Consider the following 27085-nt stretch of genomic DNA (forward strand, 5'->3'; position numbering starts at 1 on the left):
ATATAAATATAAAAAAGGGTAAAAATAAAACTGTTTCCTCATTTTGCTGAAGAACAGAGAGAAAACTCTCTCTCTTTTCATTTTCTCAGGCTCCGATTCCGGAGATGGCCCGGCCGAGGCTTCCGGCGAGTCTCCGCCGTAGAGCCACCGTGTATGGCGGCCGGAGGTCCAAAATCGGACCTTTTCGGTCCCCTTTTCGAAGCCTAGCGTCCCTAGAGTATGGATCTAAGGCCAAATCCCCGAAAAAGAAGCCGGAGACCCGAAGATCGAGGGGAAACCGCTCGTCTTCTCTCCCCCGGTGCGGCGCAGGTAAGGTTTCATCTCGCCCTTTTTGTCTTCTATTTGATATACAAAATAAAGAAAATAAATAAAAGGGAAATACGAATCTGATGGAAAATAACAACCTGGAATCCGTTTGTTTGCTTTTATTTCTTTCTGTTAATGCGTTTCTTTTTGTTCTTTTTTTACCAAAAAATCCGAAGAACTTTTTACATGCTTGTTTCGGCTTTTATAGCCTTATTTGCTCTCTGTTCTTTGTTGTTTTGTGTTTGCAGGGTATGGAGGGCACGGTGGAGTGTCAGACGCGTGGGCGTCGTGGTGGCCAAGGCTGAGGCGTGCGAGTGGGGGGGGCAGACGAGGCTGAGCGGCGCGCCCTAGGCATGCTGCGCCTAGGGTTTTCTGCCGCAAACATTTTTTTATTTGGGCTAGGGTTTCGGGCTGGTGTTGGTTTTGGGTATTGGGCTAGGCCCAAAATTGGCCTGTACAGTACCTATACTTTTAGTCTATCTATCAATGTGGTATCTATGGTCAATAGTGTTAAGCTTTGAATTAAAAGGACAAATGGTCCAATTATTTATTTCAAATCATCCTAGGGACCTTAAATTAAATAAGTCATGCGCACAACTCTTTTAGTTTCAAGATGAATCAACCAGCGATCTCAGAAGAGGCCGATGTGATTTTCAAACGACAACATCGACATGGTGGCCCGACGATGACTGTTCATTCTAATAACATTAGTTTTTCAATTTAGTATTTTTTTTATATTTTGATTAATTTTAAATGTAAAGAATATTTTTTTTGGTCCCTTGATGTGACTCAACAAAATGTGTCACCCTTTTGGTAGTTAGATGCCATTACATTAACAACTTTTAGAGTCAGTAATACATTAACAGACATGATGAAACGCGAGATGCCAAAGTCGATATTTTTAAAGTACAAATTTACATTCAAAGATTAGTTAAAGTTCAGAGGTCAAATCGATCATAGATTGATTGTCAATTATTAGATACTATTTATTAAAATTTTAAGCATTTATTTTCTCTTTCTAATTAAAATAAGTTATATTTATCTAGTTTATTAAATATTATATGTTTATTTTTTTAGTTTATTAGAATAATTATATTTTAATTAAGATTTTTTTATGTTTTAGCAATATAAAAAATTATATGAAAGTATTATACTAAAAAAATAAAATTTCATAAAACCATTATTTTTATTAATTCATGAATAGAATGATAAAAAAAAACAATTGATTTTTTTTATCACAATTATATTATTTACGGATAACCTAATGTTATTAAAATTCGATCAAAATAGATTAAACCAAAATAGAAAATAGAAATTAAAATAGAAATCGATTAATTCGTTAGTCTAGAAAGTACTATTAAACCGTTTTAGATTAAACCATTAAGAATCCTATAAAATTGAAAATCAAATCGATTGAATCGAAAAAAAACTGTCTAAAACCAGGTTTTTTTATTCTTTGGGTTATAGTTTTAATTTGTGGCTAATATTATTAAATTTTAGCCCAATTTTATCCAATCCTACTAATAACCTGTTGACCCATCTAGCAAAAGGGGCTGTGCTGATTCTTTTGATATTTTAAAAAGCGGCGTTTTTTAAAAAGCGCCGCTAATGCTCGATCTTTAGTGGCGTTTTTCAGAAATCGCCGCAAAAGAGTTTTGTAAAACGCCGTCGTTTTGTATTGACCTTTTAGTGGCTTTAGCGGCGCTTATTAAAAAACGCCGCTATAGGTACACCTTTAGCGGCGTTTTTAAAAACGCCGCAAAAGAATTTTGCAAAACGGCGTCTCTTGTATTGAGCTTTTAGTGGCTTTAGCGGCGCTTTTTAAAAACGCTGCTATAGGTACACCTTTAGCGGCGCTTTTTTAAAAACGCCGCTAATGCTCGATCTTTAGCGGCATTTTTAAAAAAGTGCCACAAAAAACATTTCATCTGTCTACTTATAGTTTAACTGGTTTATTCTTATTAAAATACAATTTATTTTTAATTAAATATTTAAATTCTTCAGAAAAAAATAATGACACAGAGAAAAAATTTGAAAGTAAAAACATAGAAAAATATTTATTAAAAATGAAAAAAATGAAAATACTATTATTTAAAATAATTTTAAAGATTTTTGGTATATGACTGATTGTTTTTTAATTTATATGTTAAATATTTTCTTATATAATTGTAAAAGAGATAGTATTAATTTTAAAATATTGAATTAATTATCATTATAGTATAGAGTTTACGGTATACGGTATACGATTAAGGGTTTAATGTTTATGAGTTACTATTTTAAGGTTTATGGATTATGGGTTTAGGGATCATGGTTTAAGGGTAGTTTAAGGTTGGGGTTTAAGGTTTCACTACAGCAAAATAGGTTTTTAGCGGTGTTTTTTGAAAAACGCCACAAAAAATGAAAAAAAATTAAAATACTATTGTTTAAAATAAATTTAAAGATTTTTTGTATATGACAAATTGTTTTTTAATTTATATGTTAAATGTTTTCTTATATAATTGTGAAAGAGATAGTGTTAATTTTAAAATATTGACTTAATTATCATTATAGTTTAGGGTTTACGATATTTGGTTAAGGGTTTAATGTTTATGAGTTACTATTTTAAGGTTTATGGATTATGGGTTTAGGGATTATGGGTTATGGTTTAAGGGTTGGGGTTTAAGACTTATGGGTTATGGGTTAAGTGTTAGGTTTTTAGGGTTTATAGATTATGTTTATGATTTAGGGTTTAGGGGGTAGGGATTAGGGGTTTAAGGCTTAGATTAATTAATGCTTTGTAATTTATATATTAAATAATTTATTATATAATTGTAAAAGAGATAAGATTAATTTTAATATATTAAAATTATGATTATAGTTTAAATTATAGGTTAAGGTTTGGGGTTTATGGTCTAGGATTTATGATATAGGGTTTTGGATTTAGGGATTTAGGGGTTGGGGTTTAAGGGTAAATATAGTGAACTACTTAACTTACGCATCTTAGATTTTTTTATAATATAAATCTAAATAAGATAAATATAAATTATTATTTTAAAAATATATATATCAAAATGGGTTAAATCCCAAAAGCATAAATTATGAACACAATTATTGATATAAATCATTTTATATTTATATATTGCATATATAAATGTTTATATTTATTCAATATAAAAATATATTGATGTATTTATTTTTTAAAACGTGTATGATTAAATCAAAATTAAAGTTTCAACTATACATGTAGCACCCCAAACCCGGCCCAGAAGTTATGGCTGGATCCGGCATGCCACATCAAAAACGTTAAATTTTTTTTTTCCATTCTAAGTCCAGAAAATCGTACTTGATGTTCAAAAGATTAATTCATTAAGGGTTAAAGTGAATGGAAGCTGTGCACCAGGTAGGAAACCGGAAAAGAGGTGGTGAGTCCATCGGACTGCTTAAGTACCAAGCTCCCTTCGGATCCAATCCTAGACATGCATACCGCCATTGCCACACCTTAACGTCATGGATATTTCTAGGAAACCGATTTGATTAAGTCATTTTTAGGAAAAGTGATTAATTTTGAAAAATACTTTCATTGCGGAAGCTTTGCTTGTTGTCGTGTTATTTTGAAATCAACTGTTGTTTTTGAAAATGCGCCCTAAAGCTATCCAATTTCAACAGTTAAAATAAGTATTACCTAGTACATATTAAAACCATCAAAAATAAATAAGCGGCCTTATTACATTTAAAAACCCAAAACTTCAAACGTAAATAAAAGGATGTCCAGTTCACCAGAAGAGAATCAAACAACGGGTGGCCACTCCGAATTCCCTCACAGCTCCAAGCCCACTATGGTTGAGGATTTCCTGCGTGGATGAAAATAAAAGGGGTGAGTTTAGGGAAACTCAGTGTGTAAGGAAAACCCATTCAAAGCCTAAGTCAGCTCAAGCCTATTGGGCCTAAGCCCATTCAGGTAACAGTGGTACTGGGCCAGAGCCCTTTTCAGATTACAATAAACTGGGCCTTAGTCCCTTATTCAGATAACAGTATGGCCCATAGGCCCATTTCAAAATACATGCAACATCAATAACATATGCAAGCCCATTTGGGGAGACTACTCAACCCACCAACCACTACACTCCACCCGTACCAGCCATACACTCCATGTGGGGAATAGCTCAACCCACCCAGCCCAACACTCCACAGTTGCAGCCTTGCTGCTCAGTTAACAGTAAATTGAGGCAAAGCCTCCAGTACGTGGACAAGCCACTTTCAGTTCTTCCTCCGTCAATATCCCAGTCCCATGCATCAGATAATAACAACATGGCATGCAGTAAATAACAACAATCAAACATGCATTTAGGTCAATTTAACCCTATGGGTATTTCGGTAATTTATCTCCTAGGGGTAAAACTGTAAATTTTTCACTTTTAAAGGTATTTCAGTAATTTATTTATTTTAGGGTTTTCATGCATATTCCTACCTTTCACGTACTAACAGAATCACCACCGAGGGTTCTTATCGAATTGGGCTCGTTGGCCCATCATTCCAATTTTGGCCTATTAAGCCCAAAAATATCGAGGGCACAGAAATCTTGCACTTTGCAGTCCAAACATTGCAGCTTACCAAAAACATTAATCGATTTACCTCACGAGCATTCGCACACTCGCAAATCTACAAAATACCGGTTTTCGGCATTTCGGCTTTTCGACTTTTGCCGATCTAGACTAAGAAAGAGGGTGTTAATTACACACCTGTTTGCGACGATATGCTGACGAGATCCACACACGAACCGCCTACAATTGGATTACTAACACGTTAATCTAACTATTCAAATACAAACTACGTATTAACCCCTTACAATATTCGGCCAACCACACCTACAGATCATAGTAAGCTTATAAGAAATCAATAAGCAACTTATTAACAAATTTTTGTCAATGTTTACCACATAATCATAATTTCACTGCAAGCTGTCTTCCTGAGCAACAGTCACTAAATCATTTATAACTGGAGCTACGAAACTCCAAATCAACTGCCGTTGATTTTCCCTGAAAATAGACTCATATATCTTCTATCCATAAAATTTTCAAAATTTTTGGTATGGCCAATCAATACCAGATTTTTCTTAAAGTTTCCCATGTTTCACTGTTTGACTAATCTGACCACTCTTCATTATGAATCAAATTTCTCATTGTACAGAATTCAAAATATGTTCTCATTTATTCCATTTGAAACTAGACTCATTAATATTTAATTACATAATTTATTCAGCTTCTAATTCATCTCCCACAATTTATGGTGATTTTCCAAAGTCACGTTACTGCTGCTGTCCCAAGCAGATTTATTACCAAATCACTCTTTCACACCTAACTTGCATGCTTGTTATTTAAACATGTATATCACCAATCAATCATCACATATCTATGATTTTACTTAATTATAATCTCCATTTCATCATTTTAAAGCACAACATGATAGCTGATTTTTCCCTTTAACATCTAAGGCACATGCATGTTCATTTGTTTGGCTTAACTTCACCTATCTTCCATTTTTCATCAAAAGAACATGAAACAACAACCATTTCCTTCATTTTAATTCATGACCAAATGCTCACAACACAACCAAAAACCAAAATATGCTTCAAGAGTTAAGGTAGAATCAAGAAGAACTCATGAACATCAAGATAGAAGCAAACTACCATGAACTTACCTTCAATTTTCTTCCCCAAGTGACCGAACATTCAAGAGCTTTCTCCTCTCTTTTTCTCTTCTCTAACTTTAGGCTATGATGAACAAAGATGGACAAAACTTTGTTCTTTTCACCCCTTTTTCTTTTAATAAAATTTCATATTTCATCCATTTAATTCTTTAATACAAAAGACATGAAATTCCCATCATGGAACATTTACCTAAACCATTATCATGGAACATTTACCTAACCCATTATCATGGAATATTTACCTAATCCATTATCATGGAACATTTACCTAACCCATTATCAATTTGTATCAATTTGTACCATAAATTATGGATATCAAGTGCTCATATTGTCTACAACAACATGATGGCTGGCCACTTCATGTAAAATGGGAGGTTTGTCATGCAAATCCTCCTATTTTGCATTCCTATTTATTTGGCCATTTTCAAACATTTTCACATAGGTTCTATTTCATAATTTCACCCTTTTTTTTCTTATGGAATAAAAATTAACCAAAATTGCCGGGTTCTATCTTAAGCTTGGGCCTTCTAGAGGCCCACTAACATAATTAAACCTATACCAACATTCACAGAATTCCCGAAAATTGGGGTGTTACAATACATTTAAACCACAATTAGAATTTCACATCTATAATTACACATTAAACTGAAATTCATATATAATATTGAGATATATCTCTATCAAAATTTAGGTATATACATATAATTAAATATAGTTTAAATTATTTAAAAGATAATGATAAAGTTTATATATATTAAAATAAAATAAAGAATTTTTAGCAGAGCAAAAAGGTGAGAAAATGACTTTTTGTGGCGTTTTTATTAAAAATGCCGCAAAAAGTAAGCAATAGTGACGTTTTTATAAAAAACGCCACAAAATTTTTTACACAAAACGGTACCGTCTTGTTACCCAAAATGCATTAGACTTTTTCGTTCCCCCCTTCCCCCGAAATCCCAAAATTTGACGAGAAATCTTTCTTTTTTTTCCCTCCTTTCTTTTCCCAAAATCGGTTCCCTCCCCCATCCCTAAAGAAATCCTAAAATTTCACTGGAAATTTCTTCTCTTTTTTCCCCATTTTATTTTTCCCAAACCATTTCTCCCCTACCCCGATTCCCTTTATTTTTCCCCCAATTTCCTCAAATCAGTAGCCCTCTGCATCTCCGTCGGTAGCCCGCTGTTGTATCTCTGTCGACATCTGCTGTCGGTAGCCCTCTCTTTCTTTGTTTACTATCACTGTTTTTACTTGTAATTTTCATATTAATAACTATCTCTTCAAATGGGTTTTCTTTTCATAAATGCTGGAGTCAACTAAGGGGATGCATCATTCTTTTTAGCAAATGTTTTACAATTTGACAATTACGAGATTAAGGTTTATTTAGGATCCCAATTTCAGACCTTCAGTTCTAGATAATGGCCTGCCTTTGAAGCTGTAACTGCTTCCATTGGTGGAGATATTATCTGCAAAATTTATAGGAGAAGTTTTTATACAGTGTGTGATTTGAGAAATGCACTGCAAGGTATTGATTTTATTTCTTCCTCTGATGATGAAATCTGTGCAAAATGGTTAGGAATAAAAGTGGTTCAATAGGGGAAAACCCTTGTGATTTTGCTCTTGCTTACTACTTGGTATCACTCATTTTCACATTTCACCTTGTGTATATTTTAGCATTTATCTTTCCTGTCTTCTAATCTGCGCCACCTTTCCTATCCTTCACCCATTCCACACGACACACATATAACCCCTTCTCTCTCTGTTCAATTGCAGTGCGGATGGTTCATCTTTTATCGTTTACTCTCTCTTTGTTTCCTTTTGAAGAGATTTTTAAGCTGTTTATCTTTTCTCTTGATAATAAGCTCTAACGGCAGAAAAACAAAAGGAGGGATCTTTTGAAGTGGAAAAAAAGAGAACAAGATCAGATTAACATCTTTGTTGGTTTTTTTTTTTACTTTTTATTTATTTGGGTTTGGGAAATGAATTGTGAGTTTTTGATTTGTTCTTCACAAGGATCTGTTTTAAGCTTTTGGGTTTTGTTTTTGAGTGTTTAGAGAAAGAGAAATGGCTGGAAGTAATGAAATCAACCTCAACGAGTGCAAGGTACAATATTTTCTCCTTTTTTTTCCGTTTACTCATTGTGTATATTTTTTCTAGAATTGGGTTGTCAAAGTTGAGTTCTATAATGAATTCTTCATATATTTTCGGGGTTGTTTTGGTTAATGAAGCTGAGTTTTAGCTTATTTTTTTGTTAGAGTTGATGGTCTTATCAATCTTATTTATTGAACTTTTTTTCATATTTGAATATCTAGGGTTATGGGTTGTGGAAAGTTGATTCTTTTGCTGTTTTTGGGGTATGAAACAGTTTAGTTTGATTTTTAAGCTTCAACGTCATATATGAGTTTATGTATTATATTGTTGTTTTAATTATATAATTGAATAAATATTGTTAATTGAGGTGTTAAACTGCTGCAAACTGAAGTGTTTGAATGCTGTAAATTGAAGTGTTTGAATGCTGTAAATTGAAGTGTTTAAATGCTGTAAATTGAAATGCTTAAATGTTGCAAATTGAAGTGTTTAAGTACTGCAAATTGAAGTGTTTAGTTGCTGGATATTGAGATGTTTTATCCCTGTAATTGAGGTGTATAAATGTTGTTAATTGAGATGTTAAAGTGCTGCAAATTGAAGTGCTTAAATGCTGTAAATTGAAGTGTTAAAGTGCTGCAAATTGAAGTGTTTGAATGCTGTAAATTGAAGTGTTTAAATGCTGTAAATTGAAGTGCTTAAATGTTGCAAATTGAAGTGTTTAGTTGCTGGACATTGAGATGTTTTATCGCTGTAATTGAGGTGTATAAATGTTGTTAATTGAGACGCTAAAGTGCTGCAAATTGAAGTGCTTAAATGCTGTAAATTGAAGTGTTAAAGTGCTGCAAATTGAAGTGTTTGAATGCTGTAAGTTGAAGTGTTTAAATGCTGTAAATTGATGTGCTTAAATGTTGCAAATTGAAGTGTTTAGGTACTGCAAATTGAAGTGTTTAGTTGCTGGACATTGAGATGTTTTATCGCTGTAATTGAGGTGTATAAATGTTGTTAATTGAGATGTAAAAGTGCTGCAAATTGAAGTGCTTAAATGCTGTAAATTGAAGTGTTAAAGTGCTGCAAATTGAAGTGTTTGAATGCTGCAAATTGAAGTGTTTAAATGCTGTAAATTGAAGTGCTTAAATGTTGCAAATTGAAGTGTTTAAGTACTGCAAATTGAAGTGTTTAGTTGCTGGACATTGAGATGTTTTATCGCTATAATTGAGGTGTTTAAATGTTGTTAATTGAGATGTTAAAGTGCTGCAAATTGAAGTGTTAAAGTGCTGCAAATTGAAGTGTTTGAATGCTGCAAATTGAAGTGTTTAAATGCTGTAAATTGAAGTGCTTAAATGTTGCAAATTGAAGTGTTTAAGTATTGCAAATTGAAGTGTTTAGTTGCTGGACATTGAGATGTTTTATCGCTATAATTGAGGTGTTTAAATGTTGTTAATTGAGATGTTAAAGTGCTGCAAATTGAAGTGTTAAAGTGCTGCAAATTGAAGTGTTTGAATGCTGCAAATTGAAGTGTTTAAATGCTGTAAATTGAAGTGCTTAAATGTTGCAAATTGAAGTGTTTAAGTACTTATTTTGGGTTTTTTAACTTGTGTGATTATTTGTGTTTCTAGCTATTGGTTTCAATTAGATGAGGCTAACATATCCATCACCAGTGTATAGAGGTATCTTTGCCACGTTCCTCGCAGGTTCAAGACAGGTTTCAGGAAAGGTAGGAAAATGCTAATGTCCTTAGGCTCATTGCTTTTTGATTTTAGTTCCATTGCGTATTTCTGTTCTTGTAAGAAATTTTGTGTTTTTTTCTTTCAAAATGTTCTTATTTTTGATTGGGGGTGATGTGTAGGTACTGAAGCAGCACCAAGACAGAAGGTTGCAGCAGTTTCTGCTTTAAAGGCAAATTGTAATGGTATGAGGTTTTGTTTTGGATGAAGCCATGTTTATGAGGAAACATTTAGTGATGAAGAGTGAAATTATGTTCTATTGGATGCTTTAGTTGTTATTTAGTTTCTATTTGAATGTAGTTGTCTTATATTTTGAACAATTATTGGAGCTAATGTTTGACCCTTAATATCTTCATTGTCTTTTTTTTTAATTCGATTAATGTTATTGTTTCGTTAATTTAAATTCATTAATTTTTTATATTTAGTTTTGAAGTTTAAATTTTAATAGGAAATTTAATTTAATTAATATTTTTTATTTATCCTTAAAAGTGTATAGTTTAAAGTTCAAAGTTCAAAATTTAAATTTTAAACATAATATAATATTTATCATAGAAATAAATATTATTTAATTAAAATAATTTTTTTTAAAGGTTATATTCTTTAGCAGCGTTTGTGGGAAAAGCACCGCTAAAGGTCTATTTTACAGCGGCGTTTGTAGGAAAAGTGCTGCTAAAGGTTATGACTTTTAGTGGTGTTTTTCCCACAAACGCCGCTAAAAGCCATGACTTTTAGCGGCGCTTTCCCAACAGACGCCGCTAAAAGCCATGACTTTTCGTGGCTTTTTTTTGAATAAACGCGTAAATTTTTGCGACGTTTCCTATAGCGGCGTTTTTTGTGGCACTAGTAAAAACGCCGCAAATAGTTTTAGTGGTGCTTAAAAACGCCGCTAAAGGCTAAAAAAGCGCCGCTAAAAGTCTATTTTCTTGTAGTGTTACCTCTTTTGTGGAGGGTCGAAATCATGGGCTGCTTACCTATGTAGAGGAAATGTAATGGTTGTGGAATTATGAAGGAGACGTTGGAATATCAAAAGAAAGAAAAGGTAATAACATTTACGAAGAGTTGAATATATATGGTTTAATTGGTTGAATTGAGAATTTAGATGAATTTGGTTTTTAAAATATTTGTTTATAATTTGAATTTTTTGAGTTTGATGCACGTTTTTAACAATAATTTAACAAATATTCATTTTATAGGCAACGATGGCTTTTGGCTTTCTGCTTCTTTATTCATTGTCAATTCAACTTTCTGATATGTTAAAAGGAATAGAGAATGTAGAAAAATAGAAGAAGAAATAGAAGAGAATGGAAAATAAAGAAAAAAAGAAGAAAATTTAAAGAACATAAAAGAAAAAAATTGTTCAAAACAAAAGAAATATGGGGGTTGATTGTATAATTTAACCTTTTTTTAAAAAAAATGATGATTTAACATGTCACGTCAGCTTACCATTACACTGTTAATGGCAATTACCGATTCAGTGACTAAAATATTACAACACGATAACGTAAATAGTTAAAATGTAACATTTCAAATATAAGTGACTAAAATGTAACTTAAGGTAAACAAATTGACCATGGTGTAGTTTACCCAAATATTAAACAAGTTGAAAATAAAAATCAATGTTTATTTAATATGACAATTATTATGATAGATTGAAGAAAGCTCTGTTGTACTATGGCCTAAAAGCCCAAATGGCCCATAAAAGTAATACAAATAAGATCAAATTTGGGAACAAATTTGGTTTCTAGCTTTAAGGAAATCGATTCAAGGGTGTCTTGTGTACAAGCCCAATTTGCGGGCCCAAATATAACTAAACCCTAGCCCCAAAACCCAACAACCCACTAAACCCAACAGAAGCCCAAAACCCAACTAACCCTTAACCCTATTACATTAGCCCAATCCCAAAAATACCCCAAACCCAAAAATTAACAAGCCCAAACCCCAGGCCCGTCAGTCAAACTAGGGTTTCAAAATTTGAAACCCTAAACCACTTGCCTGGCCACCGCCTCTGCTTCCACCGACAGGTCAAATCCACCGCCACAGCACCTGCAAACATTAATAGGAATAGACAGAAAGCAAGAACCAAGGCATGTAAACGGCTATTTAAAGCCGAATCCAAAACCATTGTAGGTTCGGATTTTTCTTTTCAAATACAAAGAAAAAGCATAAGATTCAAGCATACAAAAATAATCAATAGTGAGTAACAAGTAGACAAGGCAAAAAGAAAGTCCAAATGCCTCAAGGTCGATTTTTCTTTTATTTTCTTTCTCTATTCGAAGTTATTTAAACCTATATCTGTTAATCTTTTCGAGTATTCACATACAAATATACATTAAAAACAAAAAATATAAAAAAGGGAGAAAAAATATACCTTTTTTGGTGGCCGGCGACGGTGGCCGGCGGTGACCCTGTGGTGGTTCGGTGACTCCCCCTGGCCGGTCCCAGGTCTTCTCCAAAGAGAATAGCCTTTTCTCTCTCCTCTTTTTTTCTCAAACTCAAACAAAATGAAGGTTTTTTTTAAATTTTTTTTTACTTTTATAAAGCCCAAGTACGACGTCGTTTTGGGGCATACTCTCAGCACCCAAAAACAGCATTGTTTGACACCAAACCCGGAAACCCGACCCGCCTATGCCCAGGTTCTGCGTGTTTTTGGACTGAGGGTCTATTTGCGCCCTCAGTCCTTCCGCTTTTGAGGCTGGCTTCAATATGGTCCTATTTTGCTTTTTTTTTAATGTTTTAAATTTGGCCACCCCTTTTGTTTTTGTCGCAATTTGGTCCCCAGACCATTCGAATAGCCTAACACCTGAATGGTGTTGTTTGTGGGGTGGGGATTAATTGCCGTTGGGTCCTCAAATCTTGCGTGCACTTTCATTTTTACGCCGCGTTTTTATTTGGTTATAGTTTTCACTTTTAATTCCATTTTTATTACAATTTAATCCTGATCAATTTGATTTTAATTCTTTCGTATCTTTTTTCTCTTGTTTATTTATTTATTTTTATATATTATTTATTCTAATGGTTTTATATTCCATTTGTTACTGTTTATGTTAAATGGCTTTAATGTTACTTTATTTATTTTATATTTTATCATTCTTACTTAATACTTATTGTTGACACCATTTTTTGATGAAAACGGGGTCGACTTGGATTTTGAAAAAAAGAATGAAAACGGGAGTCGCCACCAATCTTTTTTGATGAGGTGTGATCGGGTCACCTCGAAGAGTGGTTATTTTTAATAAACGATTTAATTTTTATTAAAATAACGATTTTGGTCTACGAAATTCAGAAAAAAGGGTTCGGGAGTCGGTTACGCACGAGGAAGGATTAGCACCCTCGACACGCCCAAAATTGGTACCTTAGTTGATTATTTAATGTCTTTATGTCGAAAATTAAAAACTCGAAAAGAATTTAAAAATAAGATCCTTCTTTATATTGCGTTATTTTTAAAAAAAAAAATTACTTGGATAAGTCAAAATGAAAAATGCCTTCTTATCTCGAATTAACAAGATGTCACATCCAGTAGGTTAGGACACGACACCTTGTATTTTTTGAGAGTAAGCTTTCCTTTTATTTTTTTATTTAAACCTCATTTATTTTAATTTTAAAAGGATATTCGATTACTTAGAATCAACGAGAAAAATCGAATCTCAGTAAGTTAGGGCACGATTTTCTCGAATTTTCTAAATACGGAATATTGCCTTTACTTTCGAAAAATCCTCATATCGAGAAAACCACGTTGTCATATCCGATGCGTTAGGACACAACATATTGAAATCCCGATAATGAGTTTTTATTTATGTTTTTATTAAAGAGCATTCTCGAGCATTTAGATTCAACAGAAAATTAGAACCCAGCACGTTAGGGCCCAATTCTCTCGAAGATCCCAAGTATCGAGTATTGCTTTTATTTCCAAAATTTTTCTTTTTTACGAATTCGGGTAAAAATTGATGTGACGGAATAACAATTACGATAATGCGAGTAAAAATAATACGAGCGAAGATAACAAAATAAATATATAAAAAATCAATTATATACAATAACAAGTAAATAAACAAAATAAAAAAAACTAAAACATTTTTAAAAAAAAATAATAATGGACACATAAATAAATAAATAAACATAAAGTAAAACAATAATAATAATAAAGAAATGAATAAAATTATAAAAGTTTTAAAAATGTATGTATGAATTTTAAAAGATTTAAAATACAAAAAAAAAACTATGTAGGTATATATATATAATGAAAATATGTATGTCTATACGTATATACATATGTGTATGTATAAGAATTATAAAATATGAAAACATAATTACATATATATAAATAACATGCGCATGTATGTATATATATTACATAAAGACAAAAAAATATAAATATGTATATTATAAAAATAAAATAAAGTAAGTATGTACATACATTTATAAGTATATGAATTAAAATATGTAAATATATAAGTATATATATGCCTGTAGAAAATATGAAATATAAAAAATATATACTTAAAATAAATAAAGAATATGTACATGTATATATATATAAATTATAATAAAATATTAGAATAAAAATGAAATAAAAATATTAAATATGAAAAAATATATATGTATACGCGTACATAATAAAAATATATACTAATACATAATAATAATAATAGTAATACTAATAATACTAATAATATAAAAATGACAAGGATATTTAATAAAGATATAAGAATAAACGGAAAAAAAAGGACTAAAATTGAATTAAAAACAAAGTTGTGGGGCAAATGTGAAAGGAAATAAATAGAAATGGGCTTATTTGAACGCGCACAAAACATAGAGGGACCGAAACAACAATTATTCCATTCCATTAAAACGCAGCACATTAGCGGGGACTAAATCGAAAAGCGCGAGAAATTATAGGGCCAAATTGGAAACAAGAAAAATGACTTAATTGCAAAACCCTGAAAAAGCGGAAGGACTGCACGCATAAATATCCCATTCAAACGAAAACACGCGGATCCTCTAGCGGGTCGGGTCGGATGGGTCGGGCATGGTCAAAACGACGTCGTTTTGAGGCTTAAGTGTAGCCCCCAAAACGACGTCGTTTTGGAGGGCTATATAAGGCCTAAAATAACCAAAAAGAATCAGTTGGGGAGAGGGAAAGAAAAAAAGGAAGAGAGAGGGAAGAGAGAAGGGAGAGAGAAGGGAGGGGAGAAGGGAAATCCGGCCAGGGGGGCCGGTCACCGGACGGCCACCGGAGGCTCGCCGGCGCCGGCGCCGGCCACCGCACGCGGTGGCCGGAAAAGGTAAAAAAAAATTTATTTTTTTTATTTTTTTATTTCTTGTATTTTTTTTATATATATTAATATTTATGTATGGAAAATAGGTTTAGAAAACGAGAAAAAAAATAAAGAAAAAGATTACCTTATACTTTGTAGTTTTTGATTTTTTTGACAACTTTGAACTTCTGATTTCAGTGTTAAAATCACGGCTTGTACATATGTTTCATTCTATCTTGGTTATTGATTTCTTTTGAACATTTGAACGAATGTTAAAACGAAAATAGAAAAGAAAAAAAAAAAAAACCCCATCATACAATTTTGATTCGGGTTTTTATAACCCACTTTCATCTAATTTCTTATTGTTTCTGCTTTGTCTCTTTGCATGGGATGGGCATGATGGAGGTGACAGAGGCATGGGGTGCAAACGGTATGGGCAGTGCCAGGTTTTGGGCAGAGGAGGAAGTGGGGGCTGCGTGGTCGCGCACATGGGGCAACGGCGCCAGAAAATTTTTTAGAGACTTGGGCCTATCGGGCTTCACTGTTTTGGGCTGGTGTTGGGTTTTTAGTGTTTAGGTAGTGGGTCTGATTGGGACTGGGTTTTGGGTATTTGTATCTAGGTTTTGTACTTTGGACTTTATTTATTTGGTTTATTGGGTTTTGTTATTTGAGTTATTTTATTGGTATGGGCCCGGGCAAATTTTGGGCTTTACAGCTGCCCCTCTTTGCTCGTTGTCGTGTAACGAAAACAGAGCAAAGACCCAAAAAAGACCAAATTTGCCCGGGCTTGCCGAGCCTTGGCTTCTTTTGGTGCTTTTCTTCTTCAAGTAGCCTCGTTCTGTTCTGCTGTGTCTCGTTGCTTCAATCCACTTCACTGCGCTCCAGAGAAACATGACTTAAATCTATTCTGCTGCAACTCCATGGGGATGAGATTTGTTGTTTTCTTCGTCTACTCCACTACTGCTTAGGGAGATAAGACTGAATGTGATCTGCTCCACTATTGCTTAGGGAAATAAGATCCGTGGTTTTGTCTGCTCCACTACTGCTTAGGGAGATAAGACTTAATGCGATCTACTCCACTACTGCTTAGGGAGATAAGATTGTAATCTTCGATCTATTCCACTGTTTTCCAGGGAAATAGAGTTATTGGCTTCAATGTACTCCACTGTAGTCAGGGAGGTAAAATCCGCCATCGTCGATCTGCTTTCTTCGATCTACTTCACCACCAGTATGGGAAGACAGGATCTGTATCTTGGATCCACTTCCTATCAATATAGGAAGATAGGATCTGCTACCTTCGATCTACTTCACGCCAATACATGAAGACAAGATCTGCTTTCTGCGATCTAATTCGCCACCAATATGGGAAGACAAGATCTGCATCTTTGATCCACTTCCTACCAATATAGGAAGGTAGGATCTGCTACCCTCGATCTACTTCACGCCAATACATGAAGACAAGATCTGCTTTCTGCGATCTAATTCGCCACCAATATGGGAAGACAAGATCTGCATCTTTGATCCACTTCCTACCAATATAGGAAGGTAGGATCTGCTACCTTCGATCTACTTCACGCCAATACATGAAGACAAGATCTGCTTTCTGCGATCTACTTCGCCACCAATATGGGAAGACAAGATCTGCATCTTCGATCCACTTCCTACCAATATAGGAAGATAGGATCTGCTACCTTCGATCTACTTCACGCCAATACATGAAGACAAGATCTGCTTTCTGCGATCTACTTCACCACCAATATGGGAAGACAAGATCTGCATCTTCGATCCACTTCCTACCAATATAGGAAGGTAGGATCTGCTACCTTCGATCTACTTCACGCCAATACATGAAGACAAAATCTGCTTTCTGCGATCTACTTCGCCACCAATATGGGAAGACAAGATCTGCATCTTCGATCCACTTCCTACCAATATAGGAAGATAGGATCTACTACCTTCGATCTACTTCACGCCAATACATGAAGACAAGATCTGCTTCTTTGATCCACTTCCTACCAATATAGGAAGGTAGGATCTGCTACCTTCGATCTACTTCACGCCAATACATGAAGACAAGATCTGCTTTCTGCGATCTACTTCGCCACCAATATGGGAAGACAAGATCTGCATCTTCGATCCACTTCCTACCAATATAGGAAGATAGGATCTGCTACCTTCGATCTACTTCACGCCAATACATGAAGACAAGATCTGCTTTCTGCGATCTACTTCGCCACCAATATGGGAAGACAAGATCTGCATCTTCGATCCACTTCCTACCAATATAGGAAGGTAGGATCTGCTACCTTCGATCTACTTCACGCCAATACATGAAGACAAAATCTACTTTCTGCGATCTACTTCGCCACCAATATGGGAAGACAAAATCTGCATCTTCGATCCACTTCCTACCAATATAGGAAGATAGGATATGCTACCTTCGATCTACTTCACGCCAATACATGAAGACAAGATCTGCTTTCTGCGATCTACTTCGCCACCAATATGGGAAGACAAAATCTGCATCTTCGATCCACTTCCTACCAATATAGGAAGATAGGATATGCTACCTTCGATCTACTTCACGCCAATACATGAAGACAAGATCTGCTTTCTGCGATCTACTTCGCCACCAATATGGGAAGACAAGATCTGCATCTTCGATCCACTTCCTACCAATATAGGAAGGTAGGATCTGCTACCTTCGATCTACTTCACGCCAATACATGAAGACAAAATCTACTTTCTGCGATCTACTTCGCCACCAATATGGGAAGACAAAATCTGCATCTTCGATCCACTTCCTACCAATATAGGAAGATAGGATATGCTACCTTCGATCTACTTCACGCCAATACATGAAGACAAGATCTGCTTTCTGCGATCTACTTCGCCACCAATATGGGAAGACAAGATCTGCATCTTCGATCCATTTCCTACCAATATAGGAAGATAGGATCAGCTATCTTCGATCTACTTCTTGCTCCGGGAGATAGAACTATCAGCTTCAATGTACTCCACTGTAATCAGGGAGGTAAAATCTGCCATCTTTGATCTTCAATCTATTCCACTGCCAAATACAGGGAGATAGAGTTATTGGCTTCAATGTACTCCACTGTAGTCAGGGAGGTAAAATATGCCATCTTTGATCTGTTTCGCTGCCAAATACAGGAAGGCAAGATCTGCAATCTTCAATCTATTCCACTGCCAAATACAGGGAGATAGAATTATCGGCTTCAATGTACTCCACTGTGGTCAAGGAGGTAAAATCTGCCATCTTTGATCTGCTTTGCTGCCAAATACAGGAAGGCAAGATCTGCAATCTTCAATCTATGCCACTGCCAAATACTGGGAGATAGAATTATCGGCTTCAATGTACTCCACTGTTGTCAGGGAGGTAAAATCTGCCATCTTCGATCTGCTTCGCTGCCAAATACAGAAAAGCAAGATCTGATATCTTCAACCAGCTCTGCTACAAACGAGAGAGGCAAGGTTTGTCTTCGATCTGCTTCGCTGTCAGTGCAGGAAGGCAAGATCTGCTATCTTCAACCAGCTCTACTAAAAAAAAGAGTGGCAAGATTTGTCTTCGATCTGCTTCGCTGTCAATGCAGGAAGGCAAGATCTGCTATCTTCAACCAGCTCTACTAAAAAAAAGAGTGGCAAGGTTTGTCTTCGATCTGCTTCGCTGTCAATGCAGGAAGGCAAGATCTGCTATCTTCAACCAGCTCTATTACAAACGAGAGTGGCAAGGTTTGTCTTCGATCTGCTTCGCTGTCAATGCAGGAAGGCAAGATCTGATAACTTCAACCAGCTCTGCTACGACTGAGAGAGGCAAGGTTTATCTTCAATTTTTACTGATCTGTTCTCTAGGGAACATGACATGTATAATGAACCTAATTATGCCTAATGATTAGGACGGCATGATCAAAATGAATCAAATGCTCCTAACTAGACATGTGTGAATGGTATTTGAATGAATGCAGAATGTCATGAAAATAATTCCTTAATGCTTAGGTTATCATTCCTCATTGTTCATCAAGGTTCTATCACTGATGCCTTCTTGTTCAGCCAGTTTGACAGAAAACCCAAAGAAATAGACGCTATTTAGACTATCATTTCTCAAATGTTTCTAACCCTTAGGTTTGGTTAGTTCTAAACAATAGTCCTGTTTCAGGTCCTCGTATTATTTAGAAACTTTCAGAGTAATATACAGAACTCCTTCTGCGTGTGTATTGTCAGTCCATTAATCGTTATTTCAATGAAAAATGCTTGAAAAAGATTATCAAAATGGACAAAATGAAATTTTGTTGAGAGCAAAGCTCTAAACAAACAAATCAATCAAGATAGCAAATTTTGCTGAGATACAAGATGAATAAGATGGAAAATATTATCACAATGGATAAGATGAAAATTTGTTGAGAGCAAAACTCTAAATGAACACATTAATCAGGATAGCAAATTTTGCTAGAATACAAAATGAGAATAAATTAATCAAGATGATGTATTTTGTCAAAAATACAAAAAATGAATAAAATGGGAATAGGTGCCCCAGATATCGTAGCATGAGCTTCTCTGCCCCAAACTTCTTAAGGACCCTTTTGAACTTGATATGTGTTTAGAAGTCCTAGAAGGCTTTGTTGATGCCCCAAGATGTAGCATCTCTCCTTCTTATTAATTCAGAAAGGGTAAGACTACCGCATGCCCCACCTTTGAACAAAATTTAAACTGCCCATTCATGGGTTTTCAATTCAAAACCCTTTGGTCTCAAGGCGCCCTTTGTGGGTTTTCACCTTGGCCTCTCCTTTTTCTTTTTCTTTCTTCTTTTCTTTTTTCATTTTTTTATTTTTCTTTTCATTTTTTTTTCAAGTGAAGTATTTATTTCTTGAATCAGAATTCTCGAGATTAGGCAGGTTCTTGCCATCCATCCTGTCAATATCAACGCTTTTTCAGATAAGGCCTTCCACATAAGGTCCTTTCCAGTTCGGCATCCATTTTCTTCTGAAGTCCTTTTGTATGGCAAGAATATTCTTCGATATCAGGTCTCTGGGGCGAACTTTTTGGTGAGCTCGCGTATTTTATTTTTGGTACTTTTGACCAAGACGGATAACCTTGAATCTTTCCTCTTCAATCAAATTTAACTGATCATATCGGGTTTGGATTTGCTTCATCCAGATTCAGCTCTGACAAGACTTGAAGGGTAGAAATATCAACTTTGATGGGTAAAACTACCTCTATTCCATATACTAGTGAGAACTGAGTTGCTCAAGTAGAGGTTTTTCTTTTATTTGGTTTTTTTTATTTTTATTTTCTCGTTTTTTTTACTTTTTTTTTTCTTTTTTTTGTCTCCACTGAACTGTTCATTTTGGGCGGCATGGTGTTAATCTTGAACAGACTGCAAACTTCTGATGTCGTGCGGTTGTTCAAATTCAATGCATTGTCTAATATGATCCTTTTTGGCGTTTCATATTGACATATGATTCTTCAAGAAATTTGTTGATTGTCAGCTTTGTGATATTGGCATATGAAGCAGCTTCCACCCACCTAATGAAGTAATCGATGACTACAAAGATGACTCGAAGACCGCTAGCTTTTGGCGAGATTAGCCCAATGACCTCCATGCCCCCACATAGAGAAAGGTCATGAAAAAGTCATAACATGAATAGATGGAGGTACATGAATTTTGTCCCCGTAAATTTGGCCCTTGTGGCGTTTCTTGGTATAACTTATGCAATCCCCTTCCATGGTGGACCAGAAGTACCCATATCTCATGATTCACTTGGCCATTGCAAAACCATTAGCACGTGTTCCTCATTCAAGATATTCTTAACCTCAAGAGCATCCACTTGTCTAAAAATATCTTTGAATTCTTAGAGTAACTCAATAACGTCTCGCTTTGTCTCTGCAGTGATACAGGCTCTAATCTTCACCTTTTTCTCTTCTCCTAAGCTCACAATTCCCCACTGAATTTTTTTTTGTAAGGTTGGATCTATTTTTTGACTTGCCTTACCATCCTTAACAAATCAGGAGATAAACTACAGTCTTGATCATCTTCGAAGTCTTGAGGATCCTCTAGACACATATCTTGCTTGAAAGAAAGTTCTGAGTCAATAGCAGTGTCGCTCATATCATTGATATCTGGGGACCTATTCTAGGGACGAAGGAAGTCTCAAAGAGCTAACGAATCAAAGGGTAATTACCTGGTGGTATGAGTATGAATGAATTGGAAGGAACAAAAGAATATTTGCCAAAACAAGACACAAAGATGCATTTCGTTGAAATAAAGAATAGTGAACATGTGCCTTTTCACAAAAGGATTTTCTATTGCTCCCAGGCTTAGAACAATAAGAGCGTTCCAAATATTACTCTGAAATGGTCCTAAAAATTACAAGAATCTCCTCCACGGTCCAGTTGTTTAAAACGCCTTTAGGGATGTAGAAACAAATTCAAGATAGGTTTTTTATTTTTTAGTTCTTTTTCAAAGGCATACACATCTTCACCTTTCGAACCATCGATATATTCAAAGAATTCCAATCCATCTGGTTTTGTACTAGAGTTCTAAACTCGACGTACTTTTGGATTTTAGGAAATTTATTGTATGCAATGAAATGTAATGTTGATGCATGAACGCGTATTTTTTGATTTTAGGAAATTTATTGTATGTAATAAAATGTAATGTTAATGCATGAACGCGTATTTTTGGATTTTAGGAAATTTATTGTATGTAATGAAATGTAATGTTAATGAATGAAGAGATACGTGCAATGAAATGTAATGCAGATGTATGAATGCAAAAAGAGACATTGATTCTTGATTCAATTCTATTAGAACAACTTTACTAGAAAACAAATCTCTTTACATAAAGCGGATACATATACGGCTTTGCCCTCATATGCGGAGACATTCGATCATTTTCTTCGTTCGAACGTTAAGATTAGTCTCACGAACTCTTCAAAAGGGACGTATCTTATATCTCCTTTTTACTCAATCCGGGCCGCCACTCGTTACTCACTCATCCTTGTGATGCTCGTTGGCTTCTCTTTAAAAAGTTTAACAGTTCTCGAATAATCTTTGTCATCTTGAGTCTTCAGGCAACGAGGCAAAGTCGTATAGTTCTCTACTGAACTATCATCCTTCTTTTGTTATATCTTCTCGGACCGTATTAGGACAACCGTATCGTCATCCACTCTATCAAGAAACCCATTTTCTTATGACAAGCTCTCTATTTAGCAATTGAACGTGAATCAACACCTCTTTTTATGATGAAAATGCAATGCAATCATAACAAAAAGAAAACATGTTAGTACAAAGCAAAAGCAAGCAAGAATAAATAGAACACCTATTTGGGTGAATACTAGGGGTTCGAAGTGGTTCTACCTAGGGTGGGCTCCTAAGGTTCACTACATGAGGTTTGGTTCTAAAGTAAGGGTACCTGAACCAGCAGATTCCTCGATCCTCACCCATTATAGGCTCATATGGACCGAGTTCAGTTCAGGGGAATACATTTCCCTATGGCCATGCGGAGATGAAAATCTCACGAAGACATAGGTACGGATGTATCCCGGAAGCGATTCACTATCCCATGCGGAGGTGAAAACCTCACGAAGGCGTAGTTTCTCACTCCCACTTAAAAGGTGTGACCAACGGTCATGCAATGCAATGTGCAGAGGTATAAAATAAAATACAGAACATGATAAAAAAATATAACTCAAAACAAAAAGAGATGCAATGAGAGGATCGTAAATTTAAATCGAATTTTCCACTTTCAACAAAAAGACAAGAAATAATCAACACGTGGCTTGACTCTCTTATAATCCCCAGCGGAGTCGCCAAGCTGTTGACACCATTTTTTGATGAAAACGGGGTCGACTTGGATTTTGAAAAAAAGAATGAAAACGGGAGTCGCCACCAATCTTTTTTGATGAGGTGTGATCGGGTCACCTCGAAGAGTGGTTATTTTTAATAAACGATTTAATTTTTATTAAAATAACGATTTTGGTCTACGAAATTCAGAAAAAAGGGTTCGGGAGTCGGTTACGCACGAGGAAGGATTAGCACCCTCGACACGCCCAAAATTGGTACCTTAGTTGATTATTTAATGTCTTTATGTCGAAAATTAAAAACTCGAAAAGAATTTAAAAATAAGATCCTTCTTTATATTGCGTTATTTTTTAAAAAAAAAATTACTTGGATAAGTCAAAATGAAAAATGCCTTCTTATCTCGAATTAACAAGATGTCACATCCAGTAGGTTAGGACACGACACCTTGTATTTTTTGAGAGTAAGCTTTCCTTTTATTTTTTTATTTAAACCTCATTTATTTTAATTTTAAAAGGATATTCGATTACTTAGAATCAACGAGAAAAATCGAATCTCAGTAAGTTAGGGCACGATTTTCTCGAATTTTCTAAATACGGAATATTGCCTTTACTTTCGAAAAATCCTCATATCGAGAAAACCACGTTGTCATATCCGATGCGTTAGGACACAACATATTGAAATCCCGATAATGAGTTTTTATTTATGTTTTTATTAAAGAGCATTCTCGAGCATTTAGATTCAACAGAAAATTAGAACCCAGCACGTTAGGGCCCAATTCTCTCGAAGATCCAAGTATCGAGTATTGCTTTTATTTCCAAAATTTTTCTTTTTTACGAATTCGGGTAAAAATTGATGTGACGGAATAACAATTACGATAATGCGAGTAAAAATAATACGAGCGAAGATAACAAAATAAATATATAAAAATCAATTATATACAATAACAAGTAAATAAACAAATAAAAAAACTAAAACATTTAAAAAAAAATAATGGACACATAAATAAATAAATAAACATAAAGTAAAACAATAATAATAATAAAGAAATGAATAAAATTATAAAAGTTTTAAAAATGTATGTATGAATTTAAAAGATTTAAAATACAAAAAAAAAAACTATGTAGGTATATATATATAATGAAAATATGTATGTCTATACGTATATACATATGTGTATGTATAAGAATTATAAAATATGAAAACATAATTACATATATATAAATAACATGCGCATGTATGTATATATATTACATAAAGACAAAAAATATAAATATGTATATTATAAAAATAAAATAAAGTAAGTATGTACATACATTTATAAGTATATGAATTAAAATATGTAAATATATAAGTATATATATGCCTGTAGAAAATATGAAATATAAAAAATATATACTTAAAATAAATAAAGAATATGTACATGTATATATATAAATTATAATAAAATATTAGAATAAAAATGAAATAAAAATATTAAATATGAAAAAATATATATGTATACGCGTACATAATAAAAATATATACTAATACATAATAATAATAATAGTAATACTAATAATACTAATAATATAAAAATGACAAGGATATTTAATAAAGATATAAGAATAAACGGAAAAAAAGGACTAAAATTGAATTAAAAACAAAGTTGTGGGGCAAATGTGAAAGGAAATAAATAGAAATGGGCTTATTTGAACGCGCACAAAACATAGAGGGACCGAAACAACAATTATTCCATTCCATTAAAACGCAGCACATTAGCGGGGACTAAATCGAAAAGCGCGAGAAATTATAGGGCCAAATTGGAAACAAGAAAAATGACTTAATTGCAAAACCCTGAAAAAGCGGAAGGACTGCGCGCATAAATATCCCATTCAAACGAAAACACGCGGATCCTCTAGCGGGTCGGGTCGGATGGGTCGGGCATGGTCAAAACGACGTCGTTTTGAGGCTTAAGTGTAGCCCCCAAAACGACGTCGTTTTGGAGGGCTATATAAGGCCTAAAATAACCAAAAAGAATCAGTTGGGGAGAGGGAAAGAAAAAAAGGAAGAGAGAGGGAAGAGAGAAGGGAGAGAGAAGGGAGGGGAGAAGGGAAATCCGGCCAGGGGGGCCGGTCACCGGACGGCCACCGGAGGCTCGCCGGCGCCGGCGCCGGCCACCGCACGCGGTGGCCGGAAAAGGTAAAAAAAAAATTTATTTTTTTTATTTTTTTATTTCTTGTATTTTTTTTATATATATTAATATTTATGTATGGAAAATAGGTTTAGAAAACGAGAAAAAAATAAAGAAAAAGATTACCTTATACTTTGTAGTTTTTGATTTTTTTGACAACTTTGAACTTCTGATTTCAGTGTTAAAATCACGGCTTGTACATATGTTTCATTCTATCTTGGTTATTGATTTCTTTTGAACATTTGAACGAATGTTAAAACGAAAATAGAAAAGAAAAAAAAAAAAAAACCCCATCATACAATTTTGATTCGGGTTTTTATAACCCACTTTCATCTAATTTCTTATTGTTTCTGCTTTGTCTCTTTGCATGGGATGGGCATGATGGAGGTGACAGAGGCATGGGGTGCAAACGGTATGGGCAGTGCCAGGTTTTGGGCAGAGGAGGAAGTGGGGGCTGCGTGGTCGCGCACATGGGGCAACGGCGCCAGAAAATTTTTTAGAGACTTGGGCCTATCGGGCTTCACTGTTTTGGGCTGGTGTTGGGTTTTTAGTGTTTAGGTAGTGGGTCTGATTGGGACTGGGTTTTGGGTATTTGTATCTAGGTTTTGTACTTTGGACTTTATTTATTTGGTTTATTGGGTTTTGTTATTTGAGTTATTTTATTGGTATGGGCCCGGGCAAATTTTGGGCTTTACACTTATTTATATATATATGATATGTAGTATTATTATTAGTTTAATATTATTGTTTTATTAATGTATATGTATGTTATATATGTATCCATTTAATGTATATGCATTGTATTCCATATTACGCATATACATATTAACATTATACCATGTATATATTTTTATAAATATTATATGTATATATATTTTTAATATATTATGTATATTGTGTACATACTTTTAATATTATCATGTATTTATTTTAATATATATGTATATATCTATGTAATATCATTAATATTTATTTTTTAAACATTATTATTATTTTTAGCATGAATATACTATGTAAATATTTCAAATATTGCATTTTAATTACGTATATATATTTTAATGCGAATACATTTTTTATATATTACGTGTATATATCTTTTAATATTGTACGTGTATATATCTTTTAATATTGTATTTTTATTGTTATACATATACATTAATATTATATCATTTATATATTTTTATTCCTCATATTATCTTATGTTTATGTTTTTTAACAATATCATGTATATACTACTACCATATATCTATTTATATAGTTATTAATAGTTGTTTTTAATATTATGATTGTTTCTAATATGTACGTATTATGTATTTACCTCTAATACTATATATTATATTCTTACTATTATCATTACTATATTTATTATCATTATTATTATTATTATTATTATCTTTACTTATTTTCTCATTACTTAGTTATTTGTGTTTCTTATTCATTCATATTTTCGCTATGCTCTAGGCATTATGTTTATTCGTCTGTTCATATGTATCTCAATATATCTGCAAATTTACATTATTCGTCATTATTATTGTTTATGCCATCATCTTTGTTATTATTATTATGCATGTTAGTGCTGCAATTTGTTTCTCATTTCATCATGTGATTACGATTACGTTGGTCCTTTACTCGACGCATATAATTGTGTTTTCTAAAATAAAACAAGTTTCGTATTTAGACAATTCGAGAAAGTTGTGCCCTAACTTACTGAGTTTCGGTTTTTCTCGTTTAATCTAAGTAACGACATAATCCTATAAATCACATTATGTTTTTTTACTCGATGCCTTAAAATAATCCTTTCATAAAAGTGATATTCTGTATTTGGTAATTCGAGACGATCGTGCCCTAACTTACTGGGTTTCGATTTCTCTCATTTAACCTAAATAACAGAATACTCTTCTAAATTGCTATACGAGTTTTGGAAAATGCTTATTCTCAGAGATACGAAGTATTGTGTCCTAACTTACTGGGTATGACATTTCTTCACCTCGAAATAAGAATTTGTTTTAAAATAAAGGCAACATTCGGTGTTTGAAAATTCGAGAAA

The 27085-nt window shown here is 33.9% G+C and overlaps 3 long non-coding RNA genes across 5 annotated transcripts; all 3 read left to right on the plus strand.

Moving 5' to 3' along the window:
• Positions 1 to 6912: 6912 nt before the first annotated feature.
• On the plus strand, positions 6913 to 10142 carry LOC107948892 (uncharacterized). Of its 3 annotated transcripts, none has more exons than XR_005928233.1 (4): positions 6913 to 7195; positions 8038 to 8086; positions 9688 to 9785; positions 9918 to 10142. It is a non-coding gene; the product is annotated as an uncharacterized lncRNA (long non-coding RNA). The 3 variants fall into 3 exon arrangements; XR_005928235.1 differs by having other exon boundaries at positions 6939 to 7195; positions 7757 to 8086; XR_005928236.1 differs by having other exon boundaries at positions 6939 to 7191; positions 7757 to 8086.
• A 4780-nt stretch (positions 10143 to 14922) lies between these two features.
• Positions 14923 to 15721, plus strand: LOC121230275 (uncharacterized). Its single transcript, XR_005928237.1, has 2 exons — positions 14923 to 15077; positions 15463 to 15721. It is a non-coding gene; the product is annotated as an uncharacterized lncRNA (long non-coding RNA).
• Positions 15722 to 24890: 9169 nt separating this feature from the next.
• Positions 24891 to 25691, plus strand: LOC121230276 (uncharacterized). Its single transcript, XR_005928238.1, has 2 exons — positions 24891 to 25046; positions 25433 to 25691. It is a non-coding gene; the product is annotated as an uncharacterized lncRNA (long non-coding RNA).
• Positions 25692 to 27085: the final 1394 nt, after the last annotated feature.

Source organism: Gossypium hirsutum, chromosome A06 (assembly GCF_007990345.1).
Source record: "Gossypium hirsutum isolate 1008001.06 chromosome A06, Gossypium_hirsutum_v2.1, whole genome shotgun sequence".
NCBI classification, from domain to species: Eukaryota; Viridiplantae; Streptophyta; class Magnoliopsida; order Malvales; family Malvaceae; genus Gossypium; species Gossypium hirsutum.